Raw genomic sequence first — 8,315 nt, forward strand, 5'->3', positions numbered from 1 at the left:
TACCATTCCCTAAAAACCGCGGACTCCTCCCCCTCTCAATTCCTTTCACTAAAAAAAAAAAACAAAAAAAAAAACCCAAATAATTATAGCACGAAAAAAAAGAGGGCGTTTTTTTGTTTTCCCTCTCTCCCTCTCTCTCCACTCTCTTCTTTCCTTTTTAACTTCAAGATCCATTTCCTTCTATTCTCACTCGTACCTTTTCCTCTGTAGAGCTAAAATAACAGCCAAAGATCCGTCCTTTTTCTCATCTAGAAACAAGCACACAAGACTCTACTTTAGTGGTGGTTGCTGGTGGTGGATGGCAAGAGCCAATAAATATGCCTCCGTTAACTTTAACCATGTTTATGACAAAAACATAAGCAATTCCTCCTCTTCTAGTAACACAAACAACAACCCATCAAAGCACCCATCTTCCACTTCGTTTTACTCGACAATATCATCACCTAATAGCCCGAACAATCTCTACAAAAGCAATCTTCCATCCTCATCAACCCGAACCCATGGCCGGATGCTGGTTCTGACCCGACCCACACCTAAACCGATATCCACTATCCAAACAACACCACTGACTCCTCTCCGAAAACCCACCAATCCATCCAGCTCAAGTTCAAAATCCCGGTTCAAACAGGGGCTGAACCGGAACAAGACAGTATTTCTCTGCGTCCTTTAGGTCGAACCGGGGTTGGTTCGATTGTTTCTTCTCCGGTTCGTGGACAGGAGAAGCAGAAGGAGGTTGGGGCTAGTCTGGGGTCGCCTAAACCGGATAAGTTTGTGCCACCACATCTTAGATCGGGTTTTGTCGGGAGGGAGGAGAGGCCTGGACCGGAGGTTTTTAGGGGTAAGGAGGTGGGTCAAAGGCAACAGCAACAGTTTTTCGGTTCTACGGGTCGGTTTGGTGAAGACGGAAGGCCTAAGTCAGGTGGGCATGAGACGATGAGGAGAGGTGATGAATCAAATCTGGGTTTCGTTAGACCCAGATCCAGTGGAAATCGGCCCAGTTCAAGTGGATGGTATAATTTATCCTAATCTTGATCTTGTTTTTTTCCTTGCTTTGTATTTGATTGTTTCTATTTTCTTGTCATGTTTTGCTTATGTTAAGTGGTTTCTGATTTACATGTTTAGTGATACATGTTTTTTTGGGTTATTTTACTCGTGGATAAGTTTAATAAGTGTGATCACATTTTTGTAAAGTAAATTATGGATAAGTTTAATGTTGAAATGGAGATAATGGTTAGACTTTTAGTTTGATGGAAGCAAGTTTATTGGAGGTCTTACAAAAATTTTGGTTTCTTTTGCATTTAAAGTTTGTGTGGTTCCTGAAAAAAATTGCTGGGAGGATATTCAGAGCTTAATAACATGTATACAGGTTGAAATTGGGCGCTCACGATCATATTTATTACAAGATATAGATTTGTTTCGGTGTTTGTGTTCAACATCCCAAGTTTAGATTGAATTGTGATCCAATGGAAGCTAAAAGTTAGGGGTTTGCATGTCTCTCTCATCTCCAGCCAATCAAGTATACAAACCAGCTAGTCAATTTCATAGTTTCTTTTTACTATTTTGCCATGCAAGGTTTTGCCTGTAGCTTGTAGTTGTCGATGTCTTCCACCCCTTGCTCTTGCCCTGCTCTTTGTTCAAAAAGCATTTTTACATCTTGGTAGTGTAGTTGTTTCTAATTGATGACCAAGTCTTGTTATCTTGTTTTCAACCTTCTGCCTCCTCAAATCCTTCTATCGATGCCATCTTTTGCGTTTTTTTGCGTTTATCTGCTGTAACACAAGCAGTAATAATCGCAATGATCTGACATGCTATACATGGGAATAGCATGCCATTGCAAACCTTAATTTCAGTTCTGGTCATATATTGAATTGTCTGTTCTAATATGGTGTTTTGAGCTGAAAGTACAACTCACTTTGAATGATTGTGGCTTTGCAGAGCTCTGACGACACTGAAGTCATTACTTGCACAAGAACAGGATCCTTGATGCCACACACCAGATACTTCATTGAGCCCCAGTTTTCATATACTGTTCCCTTAGAACTGTCATTGTCTCTCTCCCGAGGATCAGTGGCATTTTAACCTATGCAGCCTGGTGGCACCATTTAGGTTCTGAACTCCGGTGACTGAACAAACCTGGGTACCTATGTGTTGTAGGATGTGCTTGTGTGATCTTTTCTGTTTATTCAGTTTTGCAATTGTGATTAGGAGCATGTTGTCTGTATGCTACCTCCTCAATGACTTTTCCTCTTGGATGTACTTAAAAAATCTTTGTTCCATGACATCTCCTTCCTTGTTTCTTCTTTCCTTTGTACACTCGCAACAATTATGGTTAACTGTTGTCCCCCTAATTTCATCTGTACTCTTGAAAGTAGGAGTTGCTTGGAGGGTTTCTGATGCATGAACTTAATCCCAGAGTACAAAGCTCGTGTGATCTATGCATGTTGTAGGGGCCGAATTTGATATGTATTGGCTCATGTTTCGTAGTAGGTTAAAATTAATTTTTTTAAAATATAAAGAATGTTTTAAATGTTCTAGATCTGGTAATTATGTCAGAATAAGAATTAAGAATATAGACAAAAAATAAAAATAAAAATCCCATCTCTATGTATACTGAATATTTATTTAACAAATAGGAACTAAACTTTCACCTTAGAGCCATGACGCTCTGATCCTGAGATATGACTGGTACCTGCATCGCGTAAAGACCCAGTAATCTTCATTTTTAGATGAAAAAGAAATGTATAATAATTGTTATTTAAAATATATATATATATATATATTTTATTTTTTAAAATTATTTTTTATATCACATTAAAATAATCTAAAATTATTAAAAAAAAACTTAATTTTAAGTGAAATTTTTTTAAAAAATCACAATCATGTTTCAACCACACAGAAACACAAACAACTACTCAAAAGTCAAAACTGCAAAGTTAATTTCCATGCCAGGGACTCCACCCCTATATATATATATATAATTTTTTTTTTTGAGTTTTTAGGCCACACATGTAGCCCTACCAACTTTTTTTTTTCTTTCCCTTCCCTTTTTCTGTTATCTATTATTTTTTCAATTTGTTTGGTATATTTCCTACAATCTAACAAGTGTTTTTTTTTTAATTATTATTTTCCATGATTCTGACTTGTTTTTATTTATTTCTTAAGAATTAGTATAAAAAATAATATTAATATTATTATAAAAAAATGATGATTTGTCATGCAACCTTAAAAGTAAAAGGAAATGATTAATTATCATATTTCTTTTAAGTTTGATAATCAATCAATTTACGATTTATATTTCATGAAAATAACACCAAAACAAATTTGATAAAGTACTAACATCTTTCTTCAAAAATTATCATCATTAACCTTCGATAATTAACTTGCAAAAAATAAAGATGTCTGAATAATGAGTTCATGATTGATAATATATCACGTTTTAATTATTAATAATTTTTTTATTGATTTTATCTTGCTTTTAAAATCAATCATAATTCTTTATCTTGTATTTAAAAAATTTAATATTCATAATTATGTCGGTGTGAAATAGTAATAAGAAATTCAACTATTAAATAGAGAATAATAAGGTTATTTAATCAATAGTAGTGAACTCATTTATTAAAATTAAGCATATAGGTTACTTGAGCATCTCATTATTAATTATTATGATTATTATTATTATTTTTTAGAAATTTATCAAAATAATATTTTATTATTATCAAAAATTTATTTTTAATACTAATATGTTAAATCGATATAAAAATACATAAAACTAATCAAATAAATCAAATTTTTATATATAAAAAAAAAACAAGCAGAGAGACCTCATTGAACAACTCGTAAGTGAGCCACAAAAAGATTCCGCAAACCTCACTTTCTTCCAATCATTTAGTTCTTGGATTATATGTAACTGAAACTTCATCATAGCTGAATTATTAGGCATACAACCAAGTATAAAATTATACAGAACTCTTAATGTTTCTACATCTTCCTCATCAAAATAAAATAGTTTTTATCAAGCTAAAACCTGGCAAGCGAGCTAGGACTCCCCCTCAGCAACAATTGAAGTCCACCAAATGAAATGCAGATCTCCCTAAAGCAAAAAAAAAAAAAGAGATACATATATCAGTTAAAAGACTAATAGCCATATACCTGGATGAAATAAGCTATCCCATAATCTATTATGAATGAAGATGCATTATGACTTCTAAACAGACTCGATGAAAGCGACTTTTGTGTAATTACAAGTATGGCACATACAACTTGAAATCAGCTCCTGAACCTTCCTTGTCAATTTTGTAAAGTTTCTCATGTGTCACATACTCAAACTTGTCTTCTTTGGATGGTTGCTTGCCCTTTAAGAGGATGGGATACAGCAAGTAGGCAGCATTAATAGAAATGATTTGTAAGATCGCAATAATAAAAGAAACAAATAAACAAACATCACTAACATAATGTAAATTTGTTTCTACTACATTGTTCAAGTACGTTATTGCTGAGATCCTGCCCTAACACATAGCCTCAGATCATTGTACCAGCCCCAATTTGTTTTAGTGACCTAATAGCAATAGAACTTCGGTTTTGTCTAGAAAACTAGTAGACAAGTTCACATCATGCAAATCAACTAATAAACTTGCAAGGTCGCTATTCCATCATTACAGGTTGGTTGTAATAACAACACATGACTTGTACTTTTTGAAAACCAGGTAATTGTCAATGGCTTTGAAAAGAAAGTGAAAAAAAAAATTTATGTTTTTAGTGCTAATAATAAACCAAGACAAATACAGTGGAGGAATAAAATGCAAACATGTAGAAGAAACATAAGAATACAGAGTATCTAAGTCATTCCCAACACCAAACATGTCAGAGTGATAACCAAAAACCAAAACAGAGAGAAGAGGATTACCTGCACATTACGAGGGTCAACCGGAGTGCCATCAGTGTTCAATGTTCCAGTTAATAGGACTAAATACCAGAGACACGCCAAGCATCAATTGAAATCCTAACACTAGCACTCGCGGCCGCCCCCCTCTCCTTAGAGTCTTAGACTCTCAAACACAGACAACTAGAGAAACGTCAAGCATCAGCTGGTATTTAGTCTTATTAACTGGAACATTGAACACTGATGGCACTCCGGTTGACCCTCGTAATGCGCAGGTAATCCTCTTCTCTCTGTTTTGGTATTTGGTTATCACTCTAACATGTTTGGTGTTGGGAATGACTTAGATACTCTGTATTCTTATGTTTCTTCTACATGTTTGCATTTTATTCCTCTATTGTATTTGTCTTGGTTTATTATTAGCACTAACAACATAATTTTTTTTTTTCACTTTCTTTTCAAAGCCATTGACAATTACCTGGTTTTCAAAAAGTACAAGTCATGTGCTGTTATTACAACCAACCTGTAATGATGGAATAGCGACCTTGCAAGTTTATTAGTTGATTTGCATGATGTGAACTTGTCTACTAGTTTTCTAGACAAAACCAAAGTTCTATTGCTATTAGGTCACTAAAACAAATTGGGGCTGGTACAATGATCTGAGGCTATGTGTTAGGGCAGGATCTCAGCAATAACGTACTTGAACAATGTAGTAGAAACAAATTTACATTATGTTAGTGATGTTTGTTTATTTGTTTCTTTTAATATTGCGATCTCACAATTCATTTCTATTAATGCTGCCTACTTGCTGTATCCCATCCTCTTACAGGGTAAGCAACCATCCAAAGAAGACAAGTTTGAGTATGTGACACACGAGAAACTTTACAAAATTGACAAGGAAGGTTCAGGAGCTGATTTCAAGTTGTATGTGCCATACTTGTAATTACACAAAAGTCATTGTCGTTGAGTCTGTTTAGAAGTCATAATGCATCTTCATTCATAATAGATTATGGAATAGCTTATTTCATCCAGGTATATGGCTATTGGTCTTTTAACTGATATATGTATCTTTTTTTTTTTTTTTTTTTGGCTTTAGGGAGATCTGCATTTCATTTGGTGGACTTCAACTGTTGCTGAGGGGGAGTCGTAGCTCGCTTGCCAGGTTTCAGCTTGATAAAAACTATTTTATGTTGACGAGGAAGATGTAGAAACATTAAGAGTTCTGTATAATTTTATACTTGTTTGCATGCCTAATAATTCAGCTATGATGAAGTTTCAGTTACACCTGAGAATGATCTAAAAGATCGGGTCACAGGTTTCTAGACTATATACTGAGTTTATGAACAGATAATAATAACAACAACAACAACAACAACAACAACAACAACAACAACAACAACAATAACAACAATAATAAAGAAGAGAATGAAGAAATTAATGAGAACTTTGAGTTGAAAGATTAATGTAAGGATTAAACAACGATAAAAATAAATGTCAAGGTTAGAGGATCCACTAATGGTACTTCAAACAAGTATAGTATAAACTCTTATTACTCAATTGGAAACCACACATAAAGGAGGTTCCAATCAGATTATAAATTGTTAACATGATTACATTAGTTATCTTATTCGAATAAAGCTAATACTTGTAAATGTTGGCAGGCATTCATGATTATAACTTATGTTAACAACAAATCAAGTTCCTTTCATAGCTCAGGTGTCGGTTATACCATACAGTATGGGCTATGAAAGTACCAAGTATTTGTTGTACCAAGTGTTATACAACATAAATCTAGATTAACCATTTAACAAGCAAAGTATTAAAAGTGAACAAGATAACAAATATAAAACATGTTAGTATCCAACGTTAAGGTCCATGTTAAGTTTATATTATACTTATTTTTACACCATTAGTGTACCCTTTTCACCTTAACATAATTAACTTAGCTAAACATAATGAAAGAAAGAAACATAGATGAACAAGATAAGAACATAAATGAGAAAGAAGTTAACTAAGTAAAGGAAAGGAAATGAAGTGCATAAACTTGATATTAATGAAAGCAAAACATAAGCAATACAAAGAGAGAAAGCAAGAGCATGATCTTGATCTGGAAACCAAGATGCCTCAATACATGGTAAGTGCCTCCTTTTATAGGCCAAAATTTGGAACTATTGATTTGTTGACTAATTGATGAGTGGGTGGCCACATCTTGACTTGGTGACAATCCTTATCTTCTTGTCTGAACAAGAAGTCATTTATAACATCATAATTTTCCCAGAATCCTCAAGAATGTTCTAGGAAATTGTCTCAGATTTCCAACAAAAAAAAGATGAGGTCATTTGTACTTCTAGAACTCAAGATATGGGCTGAACACTAAATAGTGTCTGGGCTGCAGGACAGCTTCGGACTTCTTCGTTGTTCCTTCAGTTTGGATGTCAAAACAGCCTTTTTAAATCTTGGGATCCCATAAAAGTTGTAGGCCTTTGTCTTACCTTTCCATCCATATAAAATGGACCTAAATCCGAGATCTAGAGCTCCAGATATGATCCAATTACCGAGCAATATTCCGGTTTGGACTGCACCGGCATCTCTTTTTTAAGTTTGGCCATCTCTTTGTCCTTTCACTTTCAATACTTAAACTCATCAATCAATCCTTTTATTTATGTGATAGGCCTGCATTTAAGATGAGCATTTACCATAAATTAAGGTATCTTATAGTATCAAACTTGTTATTATAAAACATGCTTTAGTTAAGGAGTTATTGATACTTCAAGTGCAAAATGATGATATAAAACCTTGATAAACATGCACTTTTAAGTACTAATCACACCCCCCAACCAGCTTATTACTAGTCCCTAGTAATCTAAAGCGTTAAAATAGAGAAACAATTTGCAAGTTTCACAAAGCAAGGCATTCATCATTCAACTTCCATTAATCTATCCAGATAAACAAACTCTCATTAAATTTATATTACTGCTTCATACTTCTTAAACAAGATATTAATAAACCTTCTTTTTATGTGCTCAATATATGAAAACATAGATGATGGGGCTTTTGTTGGAAGAAAACAATATTATGTTCAAATGTTTAAGGTGAACTTCCTTGGGTTGGGATTATTATTATTATTATTATTATTATTTTTTAATTTTATTTTATTTATATACACATACAACTTAAAACACAATGTATCTTTAACCCATGTAACGAGTTTTAGGCTAATGACTCCCAGACTAGTTGGTCTTAGAGCATTAGGTGTTGAGACACCCCTACGAGCTTAACAACTCGGGTTGCAAATACTGATACGTAGATAGTGCAATGTTTGATTCCCTTAAGCTTTTCTCCTTAACCCATGTAACAAGTTTTGGGCCAATAGCTCCCAAGTCAGTTGACTTTAGGGTATTAAGTGTTAAAACACCCCTTCGGGCTTAATTGCTTAGGT

At 33.9% G+C, this 8,315-nt stretch overlaps 1 long non-coding RNA gene and 1 pseudogene across 1 annotated transcript; both read left to right on the plus strand.

Moving 5' to 3' along the window:
- The first annotated feature begins 233 nt into the window (after positions 1-233).
- On the plus strand, positions 234-2,300 carry LOC118040279 (uncharacterized; annotated as a pseudogene).
- Positions 2,301-5,026: 2,726 nt separating this feature from the next.
- On the plus strand, positions 5,027-6,154 carry LOC118040278 (uncharacterized). Its single transcript, XR_012167590.1, has 3 exons — positions 5,027-5,154; positions 5,706-5,800; positions 5,973-6,154. It is a non-coding gene; the product is annotated as an uncharacterized lncRNA (long non-coding RNA).
- Positions 6,155-8,315: the final 2,161 nt, after the last annotated feature.

This window comes from Populus alba, chromosome 13 (genome assembly GCF_005239225.2).
Source record: "Populus alba chromosome 13, ASM523922v2, whole genome shotgun sequence".
NCBI lineage: Eukaryota > Viridiplantae > Streptophyta > Magnoliopsida > Malpighiales > Salicaceae > Populus > Populus alba.